Source organism: Salvelinus sp. IW2-2015, unplaced genomic scaffold, assembly GCF_002910315.2.
Source record: "Salvelinus sp. IW2-2015 unplaced genomic scaffold, ASM291031v2 Un_scaffold83, whole genome shotgun sequence".
NCBI classification, from domain to species: domain Eukaryota; kingdom Metazoa; phylum Chordata; class Actinopteri; order Salmoniformes; family Salmonidae; genus Salvelinus; species Salvelinus sp. IW2-2015.
In genome coordinates this window covers 2,865,447-2,888,843 of record NW_019942514.1, presented here as the reverse complement: position 1 = coordinate 2,888,843, position 23,397 = coordinate 2,865,447, and the positions used below count along the sequence as shown (strand labels likewise).

The 23,397-nt window shown below is 42.1% G+C and overlaps 1 protein-coding gene across 3 annotated transcripts in view; it reads right to left on the bottom strand.

Annotated features, from left to right (window-relative positions):
* Nucleotides 1–23,397, bottom strand: part of LOC112068084 (leucine zipper protein 1-like) — a 95,861-nt gene that overhangs the window by 48,027 nt on the left and 24,437 nt on the right. For 2 of the 3 annotated variants that reach the window (XM_024135098.2, XM_024135100.2), the window contains exon 2: nucleotides 20,972–21,062. The gene's annotated coding sequence lies outside the window, so the exon portion shown is untranslated. Of the gene's footprint in view, nucleotides 1–20,960; nucleotides 21,063–23,397 lie in introns of all 3 variants that reach the window. The other variant, XM_024135099.2, reaches the window with a different exon arrangement.

Genomic DNA, 23,397 nt, shown 5'->3' with positions numbered 1-23,397 from the left:
TATACAAACAAAGTAACTACTTTCACATTTTCATAACAGGTCCGTCCGTGCTACAAACCAATGCTGAAGAAAATATAAAAATCGACAATAGCAAACACACATATTAAACTAATGCCTTCGAGGCTTATTCAATAGTACATCATTATTTCCCCCCAATCTCTTCCCAAATCTCCCATTCAGTGTGTGCGGCATTCTTGAAACGCAACCATTCAATGTAGTCTGGTTTTGGAGTCGTTCGAAGTTGTCTGAATACATTGGGGTTTTCTAAGAGGAACAAGCTGGCCTCTTTACTTCAGGTTTTGCTATTCAGGGAGTGTTTTGTTTTGAGTCACAAAGCCGAAACGGCTGTCCTTCCAAAGAAAAGAGGGAAAGGGAGATTATTGGATAAATATTTGCATGGTACCAGAAGGAGAGAAAGAGGCCAGTCTAATCAGAGTAGTTATGCCCAGCACGTGCGCTATAATCTGCCTGGGTGTGGGTGACTGTCTCCCTGGACCCAGGTGGCCTGTTTTCAACCATCTAGCTCTGTGTGTGTGTGTGTGTGTGTGTGTGTGTGTGTGTGTGTGTGTGTCCGAACGTCTGCATTGGTCTCAAAAGTGTTTGTGCACATGCGCTGAAGTGTGTTTAAACAGTATGTGTGAGTCTGCATGTTTGAGTCAGTGTGTGTGTCTGTGAAGAAGAATTAGTCAAATCAAAAAGAGAGGTGAGAGCGGGTGACAGAGACACATACTGAGACAGAAGAGAAGAGATAGGACAACAACGTTCTGCAGTGGTCTTGTGGTGTTTGACTCAGCTCCTTCAAAGTTCCATTCACTAGACACAAAAACAGTCTGGATTAACTCCTTACAAGGTTATAATGATCAAACTATTTGCCATCATTCCCTTCCCATCTCCTCTTCAATACCACCCCAGCAACCCACAGACTTTTTCTGGGTCCCCAATCAACCTGGGTATGCAGCCTCCCCCTGCTGTGGGTGGTAAGGCCCTGGCACAGATACAACCAGGCCCTGCTTCCACCCGCCAACAGCATATCACTCACAGAGATATGGGCAGGGAGGATAGAGAGTAAAGGCGTTCACATGCTTCCCATCCGAAACAGTTCGTGCACATACAGTATTACGACATTTTGTGATGTTTMTMTMTMTRMSSMSTMRMRGRYCACARWTTTTRRRCCCCCTGAGGCAAGGCAAAGTTCGGTAGCCGAAGTCCACGCCCCTTCGTCTGTTTTTGGTCAACCGTAAGGATTCTTKAAATGAAATGTTTGAATGACAGAGACAAATTGTTTTCATGCAAATTTTTTCAATTGAGAAATACAATGTGCCTTCAGAAAGTATTCAGACCCCTTGACTTTTTCCACATTTTCTTATGTTATGCCTTAATCTAAAATGGATTAAATAAATCCTCCTCGGCAAAAACGTCAAAATGTATTAAAGATTTGAGTCATCAGATTCATTCGGACTATTTTGAGGAAGTATATACTTGCTACGGCACCTCAAGGGGGACAAACAGTACTATTGCTGCGTTTTTCTCGTTTTTCCAAGCGAATGTGTTTTAAGGGAGGATGCGAGGCACAGATGTTCACATCACCTAACCGAGTTCTGCTAGGAGCAAAACTAAACTAGCATGCAGAAACCATTAAAAGCACGAGGTAAGAGAGAAAGTATGAAAGAAGGCAAAAGAGTAAGATTTTGTCCAAAAACTTTTTCCTAACAAACTATTGACGATAACGTGACACCCTGAAAGAAAACAAACTATTACAAATTAGTTATCATTTTAGTTTACAAAAAAAGCAACCAGACGAGAATTCCATGTAAGACTAATGGACAGTCAATTTCACATGAAGTTCCTTTTCATCAATGCTGTCCAATCATAAGCATGCATGGCTTCGCAGAATATTTCATGCAATCCTGTCATTGGCCGATAACATCTTACAGTTGTGTGGGCTGCTCCCACACACACACTTCAATCACTCGTGTCTCTTTTGAACTGATGCACAGCCAGGACACTTGTATCTTACCTCAATAATAACAAAAATGTATTTGATCATCTTTGCTTTCATATTTCTAATGCTATTCGCTGAATATTAGGAGTACAGTAATACTTAAGGATTTGTTGGAATGCTCAGATTATCCCCCTTTCAAGGAAATCAATGGTTATTTACCCCCTTCCAARGCTTATGATGGGGAGAAAAATCAGCTGTAAATTCTTTAACCGCTAGCCAAGGCTATATAGTCTACATGGTTAATTAGGACTTACATTGGTTACAATCTGCCACAATACCAACGATGCCAGCTAAGGTATACACGGGGATAGTAGGTCTAGTTGGACAAGGCTATCTTTGTACACGATGGACGTTAGAGGTGAATATTAATTATTTAATCCCCCCCAAAAATGCAATGAATATGTGACTAAATTAGGGATGTGACAAAGTGACATTTTTCTTAACATTCAAACTAAATTCATAAAATTCCACTTGAATTCACAACGCAGAATATGGAGGTCCTATTGTGTATGACCGCTAGGGGGCAATGACGTTCCATCTACTCCAGTCATAGGCTGAATCTCAAACTGAACACATGGCTGCTTAGCCCTTTATTGTGTGGCCACTTGCTGTTGATTGATTTCGCTTGTTGTAGAGTGCCTGCTGCTAGCATAGCTTCACTGACAAACACAGAGACGGAAWTTTAGCTAGCTAGCTAGGGATCTTGGGCAATAGTTTGACAGCTTTCTGATGAAGTTGTAGACATGTTCCCAGCAGTCAGTCTGTACATCAGCATGTTTCCAAAGCACCAACCACTACGTTGTAACGTTGGGACAGCTAAAAGCACAGTGCAGCAGCAGACTCACAAAGCAGGCGGTTGCCTTTCTCTGSCATTTTTCCAACGTGATGATGTGCGGAGCGATTTATATCAGTGGCAAATCATTTGAAAGATGCATATTCTCCCCCTAAACTTACAGCATTGTTGCGTTAGTTATTTGTTACATTTGTATTTTTCCCTTGATGAGGACCTGTTAGTGGTAATTCTGTTTTTTGGTTAGGGATTTAACGTCCTAATTTTGTTTAACTTTTAAACGTGACCAACCCTCGACTAATAACTAAAACTAATGAAGGATGAAATTAATCGAAATGTGAAAAAATATATTTTAGTTAAGYCTAAATCTAAAATAGCTGCCAAAATCAACACTGTTTTCATTCCTCTCTCTTTCAGAGTGCAATTTACAACATGAGCCCTGTCAGCTTTCAAGTGACAGATGATTCTGGCTCTCCAAAATGTATGACCTGATCAAGGACATGACTTTAAACAGTACCAATATGACTCAGAGCCCCTAGGAGCCTGGCTGGCAGCCYAACAGCAGCAATATTAGCACGTCTCCATCAAAAGAAAGCACCAAAACATTAGCCCTTTGCTAGATAGCCCTCTTGCAATAGCAGACCATAGAGGAAGATATTTGGAGATCTGGGGAGGCTCAGGACACAGACAACTTGATCAAGCGGAGAGTGGGTGGACGTGAGTACCACATGAATAGCACTGACACGACTGGCCGCTCCTCCTTTTTGGCACACCAGTTGCAGCAGCTTGTGTGCATCTGAGGGCGACTGCGGTTCTTAAGCGCCTTCGTGGTCGCAGTCTCCAGTGGGAAGTGTTTACTGCTACCTCACGGGGACAGTGCCCCAACAATGGCTGCCGTTTCCCCTCAGGGCCTCTCAGCTCCCAATCAAAATATTTGTCCCTCCATACTTTAACCACGTCTGGAATGTCGGCCTAAGAGCTCGAAAAACGAACTGTTCAGGGGAACTGGGCAGCAAAACAAACAGCGACTGGTGTGAGTGGAGCGCCGGCCCTTAAGTGTCATAAACATTGTAAACAGTTAAATAGTGAGTGGGTTAGGACATAGGTACTTATGGAATAGTGGGTTTCATTTGGGATGCAGCAAGGGTCCGTGATGGTACCCACTTAAATCTAAATACAAGATGAGACTTATTTACAGTGCTCGGAGATGACATGGCGCCAGGGTCTCTTGAGCCATTTCCCAACTCTACAACTCCGTGATACAGTCTGGGGTCGAAAGGCCAGTGAACGACACTCTTTGACACGGAGACGCCACATGACTCCTAGGCCCTTGTCCCCAGGTCACATTGGAGTCACAGACAGACATATTGACTAGGCATCAAGACTGTGTGTGTGTGTGTGTGTGTGTATATGTGTGTGTGTGTTATAGCTTGAGGAACGGCAAGGAGTCGTATACCAGTTAATAATATTTTGGCTAATTGGTTTCTCAAGCTAACGCTAATCTGATGTTGAAACATTAATTTAGCAAATTTTCACAATGCTAACAATTCTTGTTCCACCACACTTGCTCCCTCACAAACTTTCCAAATGCCCTGTTGTTTTGCGGTTACAGCTCATGAAGTATGCMTCATCACCTTCTCACCTACCTCTTCGCTGTCGGGGACGCGCTAGTGTTGTAACTGGCAAACTGCCTTTCCACTCTCCGCTGTCTTTCAGAGCGCACAATGATGCCATAACTAGCAAGTAGGTTGTCTCTTCTATCTTCAGTCACATGCTGCCTTCTGTTATGTGAACGGATCTACACGAATCACGTAGTTMACCTATTTTGGATTAAAAACTGCGAAATTCCCCCGAAAGGTGTCTAGTTTGCATCCCTGCTGACAGACATTGATCACAAAAAGTGTGAAGTGTGATGATTATTAATGTTATAGTTATTACTGATTCATAGGCCCACATTCGAGATGGGCACATTTGTGTGTGTGTGTAGCTGTTGTAACAATGGGAATGATGAACGTGAGTAAGAAAGATCGCTTTTAATTAAGGAAGTGTTGGGAATGTAGGAATGTTGATCAGAGGGAAGTCATGTTGTGAAACTAGCAGGTAGAGGAAGTGTACCAGCCATTGTGAGTCCAGCACTAAACACCCCCTCCCCTTCAGTAAGTAATGACGTCATCAGAAGCAAGCAGCCTTGGGCAGTTAAAGGAGAGAGAGAAGAGCTTACGCAACAGGCAGGATCGCTAAGTGGGAACAGACGGGCAGAGAGGGAGAGAGAGTYTGGTCGTTATTGGGAGGCCTGACCCTGCATCGCTCACATAAGGCTACTTGTCTGAGCACACCGTACAGGTGCTAGGAACATACTGTACATACTTACACTCACATGATCGCTCATGAACACACATGCTAACTGACATGGTCTCTAGCACACACACACACGCACGGAAGCGCTTAGCGCATGCACACACTCGACAGGTTCAATGAACACATCGTACATACACAGCCTCAATAACCCTCAATACCACCAACACGTAACTAGGGATGTGCACTGTTATACAAATATTTAAAACATACATTAGTATACGAATACTTGTGAGCATACATTTTTGCCAGACAAAAGACAAGGCCTTTTTAACCAGATTTAAACACAGAAAAAGCTTTTTCTAAATGAAATAAAAAATATCCATTTGACATTGTTACATACAAGGATATACCATAACATTTCAAATGATTAATTTCATAAAACAAAACGTTTTTATGATGTGCACGGTGCGCCCCATAAAAAGACCGGTAGCCGACCGATAGCCTTCACGTGTGCAGTTTGTTGTTTATGTTGGCCAATCAAAGCGGCAAAGAGCCTCAACGTATAGCAAGTACAGTGAGAGGTCACTAATGCAACGCAAGATGGAATTAAAAATTTGTGAAATTAAAAGTAGGCCACAACCAGCTAGCTAGCTATATGGCTGTAGCCGTGTTGCCTATGCATCCCTCTCTCTCCCTTAGTCTGATCGCTACACACCGCCAACTATAACCTCTGCAGGCAGCTGCAGCAATAGAGCGAAAGCCTCCCACGCAGCAGTGCTCAGGTTAAAACCAGATTTTTAAACCTGGACGGAAAAGTTCATTTTCATTCTCTGTTGCAAAACGTTTTTGCTACATTGTGACCAAATAAACAGGGCCCTGGATGCGTTTGCTCAAACAGACTTAATTAGTGTACACTGCTCACATCACAGTTAGGTAAGAGCCTCTCTACTGGAGCTCTAATCGAGACTAATGGCAGATTGGCTGCCTGGTGACGTGCTCAGGCAGGAATGCAACATGTGTCACCTTGTGTGGTGCTGATAACTGATAACACTGTGTTTGCTGAACATGGCAACATCATGGTGCTTGAACATGCTGTAACTAGGAGGAGCACTTAAATTAGTCGATAAGAGTGGTGGTGATTGGAGACCGTACCCATGGCCAGAGAGAGGGATGAGAAAATGAGAGATAAAAGGAGAAAGTGGCACGCACGCACACGCACGCACGAGAGAGTCAGCGAGAAAAGAGAGAGAAATTCCCACTGTGTGCCACTGACTGGCAACCTACTGTTTACTTTGGCCGGCAGCAAACAAACGGTTTACAGAGGAAGGGACATTGGGAGCTCACTCACTGAAAGAACAATAACTTAGTTTCTACCCCCCACAGACTGTCTGACAACCAACAACCATTGACACACATAAATACACATGCTGAATTCCAAACTGTGGTGTACATTCAAACTCATACCAACACAACCGAGATCTCTACTAATTTACCATTAGACGAGATACACACACAGCTTGAAAATTCTCCACTTCTCTTACAGCATAAAGCCACTTTAATAAAATGCACAAGCATTTTCACACATGCAATAAGAAATCCACACCAATTTAAAAAACAAACATAACTCAATATCTAATTAATATCTAATTAATATCTAATACAAGCCTAAATGTTATTTAGTATCCAGCACATTTACATTGATGTGAAGACAAATGTTGATTAATGTCCACTATCCTTGTCAAATAAATACAATCCTTAAAAATGGTGAGACGTTTCACTGCTTTTCTATATCCCAAGGCAGCTGAATCATCTCTGTTCTCCTCTATTGACTACCATCCACGTTCAAGGACAGAGAGAACAACCTCATTATGATTCCACCTCCGCCTACCACCCCCAATCTCTCCTCCCCCTCTCCCACTAGGCCAGAGAGGAGATGAGGGCTAATCAGTTAGGTGGCCCACAATGATGGATGGAGTCTTTACAAACCACCAAGTCTCCTGACACTTAACTGACTGCTTCCATACGTTGTCTATGTAGACACACACACACACACACACACATAAAACCATTTATTTTTTTAAGAGTTGTGTTGTACTTGAGTGATCACCAACCACCACGGAAATCTCAACCTCCTCCAAACATCAACCCCCCCCCCCCACCACCCTCAGCCCACTATTTCTGCTATCAGCCTCCACAGACACTACCACCACCAGCCATAATAGATGTACCTGTCAGCATCAATAGAAGGGGGGGAGGGGGGGGGGTTACAGGGAGGGCACACTGGCACTGAGGCTCAAAGCGTTATACCAGCTCAAGGTTACAGCACAACACAAGTCAGGGACAATACAATACAGCAATATGACCATCAAGGACAGTGAGGACATTCTAATACGGAGGCCTTCCACCTTTTCACTCCCAGGCAAACACACATCTTTTCTTATCATCAGGTGAATGATAATGGCAAGGAGAAGTAATCAACATTTTAAAATGAAGAGATTCGTTAGATACCGTTTGGCATTATTTTGACCTCCCCATATTATAATTGGGAGAGGAAGTGTAAACTAAGCCTATTAGCTTGAAAGGAAACTCCAAACACATTTTCGCTAAGAGCATCTGTTTAGCTGGTTAAAACAAAGGTTAGCCAAACATGTATGTCCAAGTGAAGAAAGCTTAACTTGGCGCACTGGTAGCCTATTTGCGGGTGCTTCTTCAAAGCCTATGTCAGATACTCCAGTAAGTTTAATTGGCTCCAATGAGTAGAACTTCCTCGGCATTAGGAGTTGAGAAATMAAGTTGATAACATTAGAAAGAAGATAGTCTTTCAGAAAGTATTCACACRCCTTGACTTTTTCCACATTTTGTTGTGTTACAGCCTGACTAGAACATTGATTAAATTGAGATTTTGTGTCACGGTCCTACAGGCAATACCCCATAATGCCAAAGTGGAATTGTGTTTTCTGAAATTAAAAGCTTAAATGTTTTGAGTAAATAAGTATTCAACCTTTTTGTTAAGGATGCCTAAATAAGTTCAGTAGTAAAAATGTCCTTAACAAGTCACATAACTTGCGTGGACTCACTCGGTGTGCAATAATAGTGGTGAAGTTATTAAATTACCCTTTAGATGGTGCATCAATACACCCAGTCACTACAAAGATACAGGCGTCCTTCCTAACTCAGTTGCCGGAGAGGAAGGAAACCGCTCAGGGATTTCACCATGAGGCCAATGGTGACTTCAAAACAGTTACAGAGTTTAATGACTGTGGTAGYAGAAAAGTGAAAATTGATCAACAACATTGTAGTTACTCCACAACACTAACCTAATTGACAGTGAAAAGACGGAAGCCTTATCAAGAAGACAGTGAATGTTCCTGAGTGGCCGAGTTACAGTTTTGACTTAAATCCATCATGACAAAGTGAAAACATGTTTTMTTTTTTTATGTTAGCAAATTTATTAKAAATGAATACAGAACTCTCATTTACATGAGTATTCACACCCGAGTCAATACTTTGTAGAAGCACTTTTGGCAYTCGATTACAGCTGTGAGTCTTTCTGGGTAAGTCTCGAAGCGCTTTCCACACCTGGATTGTGCAACATTTGCGCATTCTTTTCAAAATTCTTCAAGCTCTCAAGTTGGTTGATGATCAGTGCCAGACAACCATTTTCAGGTATTGCCAGATTTAAGTCAAAACTGTATCTTGGCCACTCAGGAACATTCACGGTCTTCTTGGTAATCAACTCCAGTGTAGATTTGGCCTTGTGTTTTAGGTTATTGTCCTGGTGAAAGGTGAATTCATTTCCCAGTGTCTGGTGGGAAGCAGACTGAACCAGGTTTACCTCTGGATTTTGACTGTGATATTCCATTTATTTTTATTCTGATTTTGCCTGTATTCAGCTCCATTCTGTTAATTTRTTTTATCCAGAAAAACTCCCCAGTCCTTAACAATTACAAACATACCTATAACATGATGCAGCCACCACTACYCTTCAAAATATGGAGAGTGGTACTGAGTAATGTGTTGTATAAAGATCAGCTTCAARATTGCAAATAGATTGTAACTTCCATCAAAGCTTCATTTRRAATCCCCCATATTTTTGGTAAATATAGATATTTTTWAAATATATTTTCCTTTATTAATTTTCACTAACTCTACCACCKCTCCTCTAATTGGAGTAAACTAATGGACAACACTTAGGCTTCTACATACTATATAGATTTTACAGACACAATATATTTCACATGAGTAATCTTCTGTTTGTTTTTAATCCCATCCTTCAGCTACRCTCAACCCCTCCCATCCATCTCTGAAGACCATCCAGTTTATTTATATTTGCCATATACACTACCGTTCAAAAGTTGGGGCCACTTAGAAATGTCCTTGTTTTTGAAAGAAAAGCACATTTTTTTGTCCATTGAAATAACATCATATTGATCAGAAATAAACAGTGAAGAGGTGACTCCGGGATGCTGGCCTTCTAGGCAGTGTTGCCRTGTCCTGTGTCTGTGTTCTTTTGCCTATCTTAATATTTTCTTTTTATTGACCAGTCTGAGATATGGCTCTCTTTGTGACTCTGCCTAGAAGGCCAGCATCCCGGAGTCGCCTCTTGTCTGTTGACGTTGAGTGCAGTGTTTTGCAGGTACTATTTAATGAAGCTGCCAGTTGAGGACATGCGAGGTGTCTGTTTCTCAAACTAGACACTCTAATGTACTTGTCCTCTTGCTCAGTTGTGCACTGGGGCCTCCCACTCCTCTTTCTATTCTGGTCAGAGACCAGTTCTGCGCTGTTCTGTGAAGGGAGTAGTACACAATGTTGTACGAGATCTTCAGTTTCTTGGCAATTTCTCACATGAAATAGTCAATTATTTTTCTGAGAAATGAAGGCTAACAAGTTTCAGAAAAAAGTTATTTGTTTCTGGCCATTTTGAGCCTGTAATCAAACCCACAAATGCTGATGCTCCAGCTACTCAACTAGTCTAAAGGCTAGTTTTATTGCTTCTTTAAATCAGAACAACAGTTTTCAGCTGTGCTAACATAATTGCAAAAGGGTTATCTGATGATCAATTAGCCTTTTAAAATTATAAACTTAGATTAGCTGACACAACGTGCCATTGGAACACAGGAGTGATGGTTGCTGATAATGGGCCTCTACACCTATGCAGATATTCAATTTAAAAAATCTGCCGTTTCCAGCTACAATAGTCATTTACAACATTAACAATGTCTACACTGTATTTCTGATCAATTTGATGTTATTTTAATGGACAAACAATGTGCTTTTATTTCAAAAACAAGGAAATTTCTAAATGACCCCAAACTTTTGAACGGTAGTGTATTTCTAACTGTGCTGTTTCACAAAAAGTTCTGAACCTATATAGATTTTATGGACATGGTATACATTAGTTATCTTGTTTTTAGTCCCACCCTTCAGTGCATTTGGAAAGTTTTCAGACCCCTTGACTTTTTCCACATTGTTACGTTACAGCCTTATTCTAAAATTAAATTATTTTCCCCCCCCTCATCATTCTACACACAATACCCCACAATGACAAAGCGAAAACCGGTTGAGATATTTTTGCAAAATGTACATAAGTACTCAGACCCTTTGCTATGAGACTCAAATGTTTCCATTGATCATCCTTGAGATGTTTCTACAACTTGATTGGAGTCCACCTGTGGTAAATTCAATTGATTGGACATGATTTGGAATGGCACACCCCTGTRTATATAAGGTCCCACAGTTGACAGTACATGTCAGAGCAAAAACAAAGCAATGAGGTCAAAGAAATTGTCCGTAGAGCTCCATGACAGGATTGTGTCAAGGCACAGATCTGGAGAAGGGTACCAAAACATTTCTGCACCATTGCAGGTCCCCAAGAACACAGTGGCCTCCATAATTCTTAAATGGAAGAAGTTTGGAACCACCAAGACTCTTCCTAGAGCTGGCCGCCCTGGCCAAACTGAGCAATCGGGGAGAAGGGCCTTGGTCGGGGAGAAGGGCCTTGGTCAGGGAGGTGACCAAGAACCCGAAGGTCATTCTGACACAGCTCCAGAGTTCCTCTGTGGAGATGGGAGAACCTTCCAGAAGGACAACCATATCTGCAGCACTCCACCAATCAGTCCTTTATGGTAGAGTGGTCAGACGGAAGCCACTCCTCAGTAAAAGGCACGACAGCCTGCTTGGAATTTGCCAAAAGACACCTAAAGGACTCTGACCATGAAAAAACAAAATCAGCTCTACTTAACTCAGCTATGAGAAGCCTGCAACTACCACCCATGATCTCAGTGAAGAAACAAATATATACTTAGGCATTACTATATCCCCCCTCTATTCACACTACTTGCAGGAAGAACTACTTAGAAACCTTTCAAAATATCCTAAGACATAAAAAGATGGTCCGCTATGGCCTCTTCTTTGCATGCTAGAATCTCAAATATTAAAATGAATGTCCTCCCTCGTATCAATTTTATGAGTTCCATGTTACCACTGTCTCCTCCTATAGACAATTGGTCTAAACTTGACTCCGTCATAAAGAAGTTCATTTGGAGGAGAAAGCGACCACAGATTAAATATGCAACACTACAGAGAAAAAAAGCATCACGTGGACTAATCTAAACTTTTATCACCCATCATTCCAAATGAATTTCCTGAAGACCTGGTTAAACCCAGAGGCTTCTGTTCCTTGGCGTGCTATAGAAGAGTCAATCGTTTCATCAATTAGATTACAATATTTATTATTTTCTGGATTGACTCCTAAAAATATTTGCATTATTGTTTGGACCCATTATAGCATACTCAGTAAATGTGTGGAAAACGACTTAAATGGACTCTCCAATATGGCCTAACAAAGAATTSTTAGTGTGTGAGAAACCATTTATATCAGATTCTTGGTCTAAGAAAGGTATTTATACTTTCAAAGACATATTCAATGTGAATGTGAAATCCGTCAGTGTTTTAATGTCCCAGGTTCATCATTTAGTCTTTACCTTCAACTCTGCCTATCCATTGCAAGCCTATGGGTTCCCCTGGGGAGCAGAATTAGCAGTACACCCATTGGTCAAACTTCTAACGAACAGACGGCCCTCAAAAGGAGTKGATTTTAATATCTACAGTCAATTCTAGCAGCACAAAAACCATTTACTTTATCCACTGTATGGGAAAATGATTTTACACTTGCTGACAGACAACTAAAATGGGAGAGAGTATGGAAAAAAATATATTAGGATCATCTGGAAACCCCAATCACTAATTCATTAATTACAAAATATGCCATAGAACCAATCTAACACCTCAAAAAAGGCATCACATGGGTATTAGTCCATCGCCATTATGTGAGTTCTGCACCACAGGGGACCTTGGTACTTTTCAGCATGTGCTGCGGAAATGCCAGGAGGTGGTTSAATTCTGGGGGAAAGTCAACAATGTCATCTCTGTACTTATAGATGACATATTGCCATCAGATCCTATAGTGATGTTGCTTGGTGATGACTGACTTGCACTTGTCAGAACACCAACGGAGAGTGTYGTTGTCAAGAACCACAGCAGCTAAGAAAATTATTGTCGGTTACCATTGCAACAATGGCTGCTCGCATTTAAGGAAATTGTACTTATGGAGCTCTCCACGGCCAGGATCCCACAGGGCCAAGGAGTCCACTGTGGACACATGGGAAAAAAGCAGCAGTGGACATTTATGAAATCTTAACCAACGGGCCTTTACATCCATGAATGTGTATCAACAATTTGAGCCTATTTCTGTGATAGTAAATCTACTGAACAATACATCATAGCCTATGTAATAATAAAAACTAATTATATCATGATTAATTAATTTATTGTACATTTTATGTTATCATATTGCCGGGGGGGGGGGATTAAAAATGATATATCCATAAATGTATTGTATGAATCTTATGAATTGAAATAGTACAATCTTGATGTAAAAAAAAAAAAGAACTCTCAGACCATGAGAAAGAAGATTCTCTGGTCTGATGAAACTAAGTTTGAACTCTTTGGCCTGAATGTCAAGCATCACGTCTGACGGAAAACATGCACCATCCCTACGGTGAAGCATGGTGGTTGCAGCATCATGGGAGACTAGTTAGGATCGAGACTAGAGGTCGACCGATTAATCGGAATGTCCGATTAATTAGGGACGATTTCAAGTTTTCATAACAATCGGAAATCTGTATTTTTGGACACGGATTTGGGCTATTTAAAAAAATTAAATGTTTAAGTAAGTAATGTAAGTAATGGAGGAATGGGCCAAAATACCAYAAACAGTGTGTGAAAACCTTGTGAAGACTTACAGAAAACATTTGACCTCTGTCATTGCCAACAAAGTGTTTATAACAAAGTATTGAGATAAACTTTTGTTATTGACCAAATACTTATTTTCCACCATAATTTGCAAATAAATTCATTAAAAATCCCACAATTAGATTTTCTGGATTTTTTTTTCTCATTTTGTCTGTCATAGTTGAAGTGTACCTATGATGAATTACAGGCCTCTCTCATCTTTTTAAGTGGGAGAACTTGCACAATTAGTGGCTGACTAAATACTTTTTTGCCCCACTGTATATCACAATTTTCTTTTACCAATTGTTGTCTTTAATACAGTGCTGATAGACAAGTTCCTTACAAATATAACACTTTGTAGTCAGGACAAAAAGTTAATTGCTTTGCCACATTTTTTGCAGTATTACTTCATTGTCTAGTTGCAAACAGTATGCATGTTTGAGTATTTTTTTTCTGTAAAGGCTTCTGTCTTTTCACTCTCAATTTGGTTAGTATTGTAGAGTAGCTACAATGTTGTTGATCCATCCTCAGTTTTCTCCATTCACAGCCATTAAACGCTGTAACTGTTTTAAAGTAACCATTGGCCTTATGGTGAAATCCCTGAGCGGTTTCCTTCCTCTCTGGCAACTGAGTTAGGAAGGACGACTAAATTTGTAGCGACTGGGTGTATTGATACACCATCCAAAGTGTAATTAATAACTTCACCACGCTCAACAAAATACTCAATGTCTGTTTATATATTTTTACCCATCTACCAATAGGTGACCTTTGCAAGGCATTGGAAAACCTCCCTGGTCTTTGTGGTTGAATGCGTTTGAAATTCACTGCTCGACTGAGGGACCTTACATATAATTGTAAGTGTGGGGTACAGAGATGAGGTAGTCATTAAAAAAATCATGTTAAACACTATTATTGCACACAGAGTCCATGCAACTTATTATTTGAGTTGTTCCCAAATAAGCATTGGACTATGGGCTTGTGACTTGAAACAACCCACAGATATTTTTCAAAAGATGCTAATGATCCTCGATTCTTCTGTGGCTATTTTGAATGATTATCTTTCTGTATAGACAGGAGTATTTACAGTTGAAGTCAGAAGTTTACATGCACTTAGGTTGGAGTCATTAAAACTCATTTTTCAACAACTCCACAAATGTCTTGTTAACAAACTATAGTTTTGGCAAGTCGGTTAGGACATCTACTTTGTGCATGACAAGTCATTATTCCAACAATTGTTTAAAGACCGATTATTTCACTTATAATTCACTGTATCACAATTCCAGTGTGTCAGAAGTTTACATACATTAAGTTGACTGTGCCCTTAAACAGCTTGGAAAATTCCAGAAAATGATGTCATGGCTTTAGAAGCTTCTGATAGGCTAATTGACATGATTTGAGTCAATTGGATGTGTGCCTGTGGATGTATTTCAAGGCCTACCTTCAAACTCAGTGCCTKTTTGCTTGACATCATGGGAAAATCAAAAGAAATCAGCCAAGACCTCAGAAAAAAAATTGTAGACCTCCACAAGTCTGGTTCATCCTTGGGAGCAATTTCCAAACACCTAAAAGTACCACATCAGCTGTACAAACAATAGTACGCAAGTATAAACACCATGGGACCACACAGTCTTACCGCTCAGGAAGGAGACGCGTTCAGTCTAGAGATGAACGTACTTTGGTGTGAAAAGTGCAAATCAATCCCAAAACAACAGCAAATGACCTTGAGAAGATGCTGGAGGAAACAGGTACAAAAGTATCTATATCCACAGTAAAACGAGTCCTATATCGACATAACCTGAAAGGCCACTCATCAAGGAAGAAGCTACTGCTCAAAAACCGCCATAAAAAAAGCCAGACAACGGTTTGCAACTGCAAGAACGTACACTTTGGAGAAATGCCCTCTGGTCTGATGAAAAAAATATATAACTGTTTGGCCATAATGACCATCGTTATGTTTGGAAGAAAAAGGGGGAGGCTTGCAAGCCAAAGAACACCATCCCAACCATGAAGCACAGGGGTGGCAGCATCATGTTCTGGGGGTGCTTTGCTGCAGGAGGGACTGGTGCACTTCACAAAATAGATGGCTTCATGAAGCAGGAAAATTATGTGCATATATTGAAGCAACATCTCAAGACATCAGTCGAAGTTAAAGCTTGGTTGCAAATGGGTCTTCCAAATGGACAATGACCCCAAGCATACTTCCAAAGTTGTGGCAAAATGGCTTAAGGACAACGAAGGCAAGGTATTGGAGTGCCCATCTCAAAGCCCTGACCTCAATCCTATAGAAAATGTGGGCCGAACTGAAAAAGCTTGTGCGAGCAAGGAGGCCTACAAACCTGACTCAGTTACACCAGAAGTATTTTGAATGATTATCTTTCTGTATAGACAGGAGTATTTACAGTTGAAGTCAGAAGTTTATATGCACTTAGGTTAGAGTCATTAAAACTCATTTTAATGAGGAGGAATGGGCCAATATTTACCCAACTTATTGTGGGAAGCTTGTGGAAGGCTACCTGAAACATTTGACAATTTAAAGGCAAAGCTACCAAATACTAATTGAGTGTACGTAAACTTCTGACCCACTGGGAATGTGATGAAATAAATAAAAGCTGAAATAAATAATTCTCTCTGCTATTATTCTGACATTTCACATTCTTAAAATAAAGTGGTGATCCTAACTGGCCTAAGACAGTGAATTTTTACTAGGATTAAATGTCAGGAATTGTGAAAAACTGAGTTTAAATGTATTTGGCTAAGGTGTATGTAAACTTCCGACATCAACTGTATATCATTTTGYCAAAAGTATTTACTTCCCTATTGGTCCCACCGCTATGCCATTTCTCTCCTGTTTTATTKGTTTATTTATCAACTTTCCTTCTTTGTCCAGAAGCCAAAGGCACAATCCTAGTCATATTAGCAACCATCCTAGTTGTTGCATCTTTAGATTCCCCCTCTTTCTAAGTTTCTAACATATTTTAATCTCTGTCACATCTCTGACACCTGAAACCCCACCTCTTTAAGGAATACCTAGGATAGGATAAAGTAATCCTTCTCACCCCCCCCCCCCCTTAAAAGATTTAGATGCACTATTGTAAAGTGGCTGTTCCACTGGATGTCATAAGGTGAATGCACCAATTTGTAAGTCGCTCTGGATAAGAGCGTCTGCTAAATMACTTAAATGTAATGTAAATGTAACATATGGAACCACAATCAGGTACACTGTTTAGAATGGTGCTTTTCTTCTTCACACAAATTGCATTTTGGCAAATGTTTGAAAATTATGGTTTTATTGGCTGATTCATTACATGAGTTGCATGTTCTGTCAAGATGCATTACCATAATCTAAAATGTGATTTCTGTCATTTCTGACACCCTAATAGGTTATGCACCCAATGCATATGGGTCCGGTAAATTTCTCAAATGGCCGGTAAATTCAAATCTTCCCGGTCACGTTTTCCGGCGCCACATTTTCCTAACGGAAACCCTGGTGTGTGTGTGTGTGTGTGTGTAATGTATGTGTCAAGTAGACCGTAAGTATGTTAGTGAGTGAGCAAGAGAGAGTGCTCATGTATGTCGGCAACAGCAAGTGAGTGGGAGAAGAAACAAAACAGATGCCCTCGGGTACAAGTCAAAGACGCTTCAAAAGGCGACTACAAAGGGAAACCCAGCCACGAGCTGCCCAGTGACGCAAGCCTACCAGACGAGCTAAATGCCTTTTATGCTCACTTCGAAGCAAGAAACCCTGAAGCATGCATGAGAACACCAGCTGTTCRGGACAACTGTGTGATCACGCTGTCCGTAGCCGGTGTGAGCAAGACCTTAAAACAGGTCAACATTCACAAGGCCACGGAGACAGACAGATTACCAGAACGTGTACTCAGAGCATGCGCGGACCAACCGGCAAGTGTCTTCCTCTGACATTTTCAACCACTCCCTGACCGAATCTGTAATACCTACATGTTTCAAGCAGACCACCATAGTCCCTGTGCCCAAGAAAACTAAAGTAACCTACATTAATGACTACCACCCCGTAGCACTTACGTTACCGCCCCCAGGAGGTAAGGGTAGGCAACAACACATCTGCCACACTGATCCTCAACATGGGGGCCCCTCAGGGGTGTGTGCTTAGTTCCCTACTGTACTCCCTGTTCACCTATGACTGCGTGGCCAAGCACAACTCCAACACCCTCATTAAGTTTGCTGACGACAAAACAGTGGTAGGCCTGATCATCGACAACGACGAGACAGCCTATAGGGAGGTGGTCAGAGATCTGGCAGTGTGGTGCCAGGACAACAACCTCTCCCTCAACGTGAGCAAGACACAGGAGATGATCGTGGACTACAGGAAAAGGGCCAAACACGCCCCCATTCACATCGACAGAGCTGTCGTGGAGTGGGTCGAGGGTATCAAGTTCCTTGTGTCCACATCACCAACAAGCTATCATAGTCCAAACACACCCAGACAGTCGTGAAGAGGGCACGACAACACCTATTCCCCCTCAGGAGACTGAAAAGATTTGGCATGGGTCCCAGATCCTCAAAAAGTTCTACAGCTGCACCATCGAGAGCATCCTGACCGGTTGCATCACCGCTTGGTATGGCAACTACCCGGCATCCGACCGTAAGGCGCTACAGAGGGTAGTGCGTACAGCCCAGTAAATCACTGGGGCCAAGCTTCCTGCCATATACTAGGCAGTGTCAGAGGAAGGGCCCAAAAAATTGTCAAAGACTACAGTCACCCAAGTCATAGACTGTTCGCTCTGCTACTGCACAGCAAGCGGTACTGGAGCCCCACGTCTAGGTCCAAAAGGCTCCTTAACTGCTTCTACCCCCAAGCCATAAGACTGCTGAACAATTAACCAAAGGGCAACCAGACTATTTACATTGGCACCCCCCCCTTTTGTTTTTACACTGATGCTACTTGTTGTTTATTATCTATGCATAGTCACTTTACCCCTACCTACATGTACGACTAACCTGTACCCTCGCACATCGACTCGGTACCAGTACCCCCTCTATATAGCCTCGGTATTGTTATTTTACTGTGTTACTTTTGATTATATTTTTTACCTTAGTTTATTTTGTAAATATTTTCTTAGCCKTATTTCTTGAACTGCACTGTTGGTTAAGGGCATGTAAGTAAGCATTTCACAGTAAGGTCTACACCTGTTGTACTCAGCGCATGTGACAAATAAAATGTTTTTTTAAAGGTTGATTAACATATACCCTCTTCCTCCCTCTCTCCGTCGATGTCTTTTGTCAGTCTGTCTGGGTGCCAGCACTCCCCGGTTGGCACAGCCTGGCAGCCAGAGTGTTGGCATCAGACACCCGCTGCGGCTGCAAGGTGGCACTGTGGGCGCATCAGATTCACTGCATCTCTTGTGCGAGAGGCCGAGAGAGAAGGGTGAGTAACTAAGTGTGGMGGMGGGGGGGGGGGGACAGCATGCGAGACAGCATGTGAGAGAGCGAGCAAGCTACAACGCGGTGGGGAGTGAGCCCACAGAATGCTGAACAGGGCTTTGCCAGACCGGAACACTGCAGCAGGAATGCAGCACTCTCTTGCACTCATCATCACAGGCTAGAGGAGAGTGAGAAAGAGAGGGGGAGATAGAGAGAAAGAGGGAGGAAGATAAGAGTGGGAGGGAGAGAAATAAAGAGAGATGGGGAAAGGTAGGCAGAGAGGAAAATGAGAGCAAAAAGTGCGAGATAGATGCAGTAGAAAGAGCGGGAGGAAGATAAGAAGAGGGAGAGAAACAGAGGCGGAGTTGTGTAATGCTGTCGGTGGTGAATGGGGAACAGACGTCACACTGTCTGGCGTAGCTCTGCCGCTGCGACAGAGCAGAGACGGGAGCCTCAACCCCCCCCTCTTGGCCTATAATGCAGCGGTATTTAATGACACATACAGTAATAAACCCATGGAAATAAACTGAGGAAAGGGGTGGAACTATACAGAGAGTGAGGAGGAGAGGACTCTAGGTTTTCAGCTTACCTGCTACACGAGTCCACAGAGACAGACAGACCCATAAATGTGTCTGGGATACGCACACAGAGACAGCTTGATTGACACATTACTGTCAGAGCCATCTTTAAATATAGCTGATTACAATATATGTTGGGATATAGCCACTTTAGCCTCTACCACTGGGAGATATGACACAGCATATCACATTCATACAGTCTCTTTACTCAAATACAGTCTATGCCCTTTACCATGGCAACTAGGCTTGGGAGATATACCATATACCGGGGTATTTCGAAATACCGACGGTATGATTTCCAATACCGCAAAAAAATATAATACAACAATTATGTTGGAGGCACCCCCACCACGCAGGGGCACGTGCTACGCCACTGCTTATAACTAAGTATAAGAAATCTGTGTCAAGTAAATGATATCCAGCTCAGAGCTCCAGCTGTGCATTTGGTTTGCTAACGTGCTAGCTAAGTGGCTAGACGTCAAGATCAAGCTTCTCGGTTACATCAAAGACATTCAATCCCTTCCTGGATCAAGATCCCCGTTGCCTAAATTGTTTTGTGCGGTAAAAAAATAAGAAATGGTGCCCCTTGTGTGCACATTTGGTAATACGTACACCCCGGTATGGTACAGCAACGGTATGAAAATCTGGATACCACCCAACCTTAACGACAACAACCCAATGGGAAGACCAATTAATAAAGGCCTCTATGGGATTAAACTGTCTCCTTTGAATACTTTATAATTTCACCACAGGTAGTAAATAGTCATAGACACTCCGCACAGTTACTAGCATGCTGAAGACAGTGCCTGTAGCCTGACTAGACCAGTCAGGCTGCGTTTAGACAGGCATCCCCAATTATTTTATTTTTTCCCCCCACTAATMGGTATTTTGACCAATCAGATCAGCTAAAAAATGTGATTGGTCAAAAGACAAATTAGTGGAAAAAAAGATCAGAGTCAGGCTGCCTCAGTGATTTTATTTGGCTTCTCCCAGTGCTGAGTAAGTTTGACAGAGAGAGCACATTACCGGGAGGGTGTTACCAAGGGTCTCCAGGTGAGCCGGCACTGTATATGTGCGAGTTTGCCATTCCTTGCTGACCTATGGGTACAGGGAAGGAAACACGGCGCCAGATTGAGTGCAACACTGACCTGGCCCACCAGGAAACCAGCTCACAAAGGGTTCAGAGGTAAGGAACGGCCTTGGAATCCGGAACCTTCCCCACCACATTTTCTCTGCGTTTCCTCTTTCAACTGAGCAGCTGGACGCAGACTCATTGCCATACACACAGTATGGGAGCGTACGTACGCGCACACACCACACACGAGAGAGTCACCTTTTTTTTTATAAAGAAACAGTCAGTCAAAGGCAGACTGTCTGTTTCTCTCAAACTGCGACTGTCAAATAGAGACATTCGGTCACAGTTTGAATGAAACAGCATGTCAAAAAAGGCCAGTCAAGGTTAGATAGAGACGGTCCTGAGAGGGTGTTTACAGACGGACAGACAGGCACACACACTAATATATGATAATATAAAGACTGTAGATACTGTAAGCTTGTGTGTAAACATGGCCTTGACAAAGACATTCAAAAACACACGTACCGTAAACTTACTTTCTATGGACACATCCTCGTGTTGGGCGCTAAGCAGCTGGTAAATGTCTGTCATCAGATGGTTTCACTAAAGGAGCTTCATCCACAAGCCCTATAACCAGAGGAAGAACACAGAGGACAAACATTACTATGGGTTTCTCATGATTCTACCATATTAATGATTCATAGCTTACATTTCACCATTGTTGTGCTAGGTACTGACTCGTAAGTCAGTCAACCGACAACGCCTTCAGTGTAAAATGAACCATTCATATGGAGGCATATTGGCTACGAGGTGGTCTGAGAAGTCGGTCAGATATGTGTCACATTTCGTTGCGCCTCAATTGTCTCATGCATGACCAGACACCTTGTTTTTGGCTGGCCCAACAGTGCTCCATTCATTCCATTCTATGTCTAGGGCTGGGAATTGCCAGGGACCTCAATACAATACAATATTATCACGATACTTAGGTGCCGATACGATATATATTGCGATTCTCACGATTCTATATGTATTGTGATTCGACTGTCATTTTATTGCAAATTGATGTTCCAAACATATTGCTCACCATATGGTCTGCTGCAGAGGGACAAGAGKGAGCCATGAGGAAATTTGTTTTGATCAGACAAAGAAATACATTTTAAAAAAGTGCTGAAAACAAATTGGCTCCCTATTTAAAAAAGGAGAACAAGCTATGAAGGAAAAATACTGGTTTTGGTGCAGGTACAGTCAACTAGCGCAAAAATAATGTGATATTGTCAAAKCGATATCAAATCGATACTTGAGTCAAATATCGCTATAATATTGTCGAACAATTATATATTGCGATATGCAACTGTGTACATTTTTRCCCCATCACTACACACAACGTTGCCTCAATGGTCGACTCAACGTGGAATTTCTACTCAAAAGTGTGCCAAGACGAGTGATAACGAGGTCCTCAGAAGTATACTGTAATGTTGATATTGTCATGGCTGAAGTACATCATCTTTTTACCTAAATGTAACCACCAATTGACTCTCCTGTTACTACAACGTCAATGTTTCGGATCCCAGTTCGTTGGCATGTCCTTACAGATATTTCAGACACCCCAAAAGACCTCAGACATTGACCAGGGACAAACCCTCCATTTCACAACCAAATAAAGAAGTAAACAGGCTCGCACAACATGACTCACCATTATTTTCAAGCCCCAAACACTCTGAAGTGGCCCTTTCCTCGCTCTGTGTGGTTTCCCTTAAATCATTGAAAACCAAATGGTAAACTGAACATCAGCCACATCCTTCTCGAAGGCGGCCTCGGCCCTCATCCTTTACACGCAGAAACATGCATCCCCCGTCTACGTCAGCTGAATAGTAGGGAGTYTTATTACGCCATTTGCCTAACTATTTAAACTACGACCACTAGCAGAAAAACAGATTGAGAAAGTACATCAAGTTACTTCAGAAATTGTACCTTTCCATGATTACGCCAATGACATGCCTGAAAGCATAAGTAAAATACAGAGAAAGGCTGTACTAAGGGGACGAGAGCAGGGGAGAAAGAAAGTGTGTTGGGGGAGAGATCATGTAGCATTTCCTTAACTCAACATTTCATGGCCTTAAAATACACGCAGGGTTATTTTGCGCTGGGGCTGGTTTGCACGGGAGCCCATTTCCTGCGAGTGAGGAGGGGGGGGGGGGGGGCTGTGGCTCACTCAGAAAGTTCTCGGGTTGTTTTGTCTGCGAGCGAAGTAAAGGAATGCCCAAATTAAACATGCTGAACAGGACGCCCTGAGAGGTATGAAGGCGGGAGGGTGGAGTACGACATGAAAAAAAAAAAATAGAACACCAAATAGATGTAATTTGCAGGCGATTTACAAACCGCAAGTGCATGCCTCCTGCTCGTATTTGCATTCCATCAGATAGGGAAGTTGGACAGCAATGTTGTACCATATTGATAAAGCTTTCATATGCCCCGAAGGCAAGCAGCCTGCGAGCTCCTTCATTTCACTCAAAACCTGAAGGGCTTGTTGTAATGCGCTATTATAATAGGTTATCCCGAGATGAAAAGTACCCTCAAGTCTTCTCTTTCAAACGGCTCGGCTTTTGTCCCGCACTGTACGCCCAAACATAGGGAAGAGAGCGAATCTCAACAAATGAAAGCACAGTACTTCACAATTCTCATCGTGATCACCAACAGCAGTAATACTAGCCTACTGCTACTGCACTTCATTTCAAAATACTTACAGTACATTTCCCAGGCCAATGCACTCAACAGGGTGACTAACTTGGGTAAAAAGGTATTTCTTGGACTTTACCAACAATTCAGAATTGATTGGTATTGCTTTCTTGTAAAGGTCTGCTGCCCATTCAGGGATTTTGTGTTTGGCATGTCTGGGGGACAAGATGTRTCTTAGACCTCCAGCTCGGAGGGAGAGCAGATAAAACAGGACTTTAACTGCATT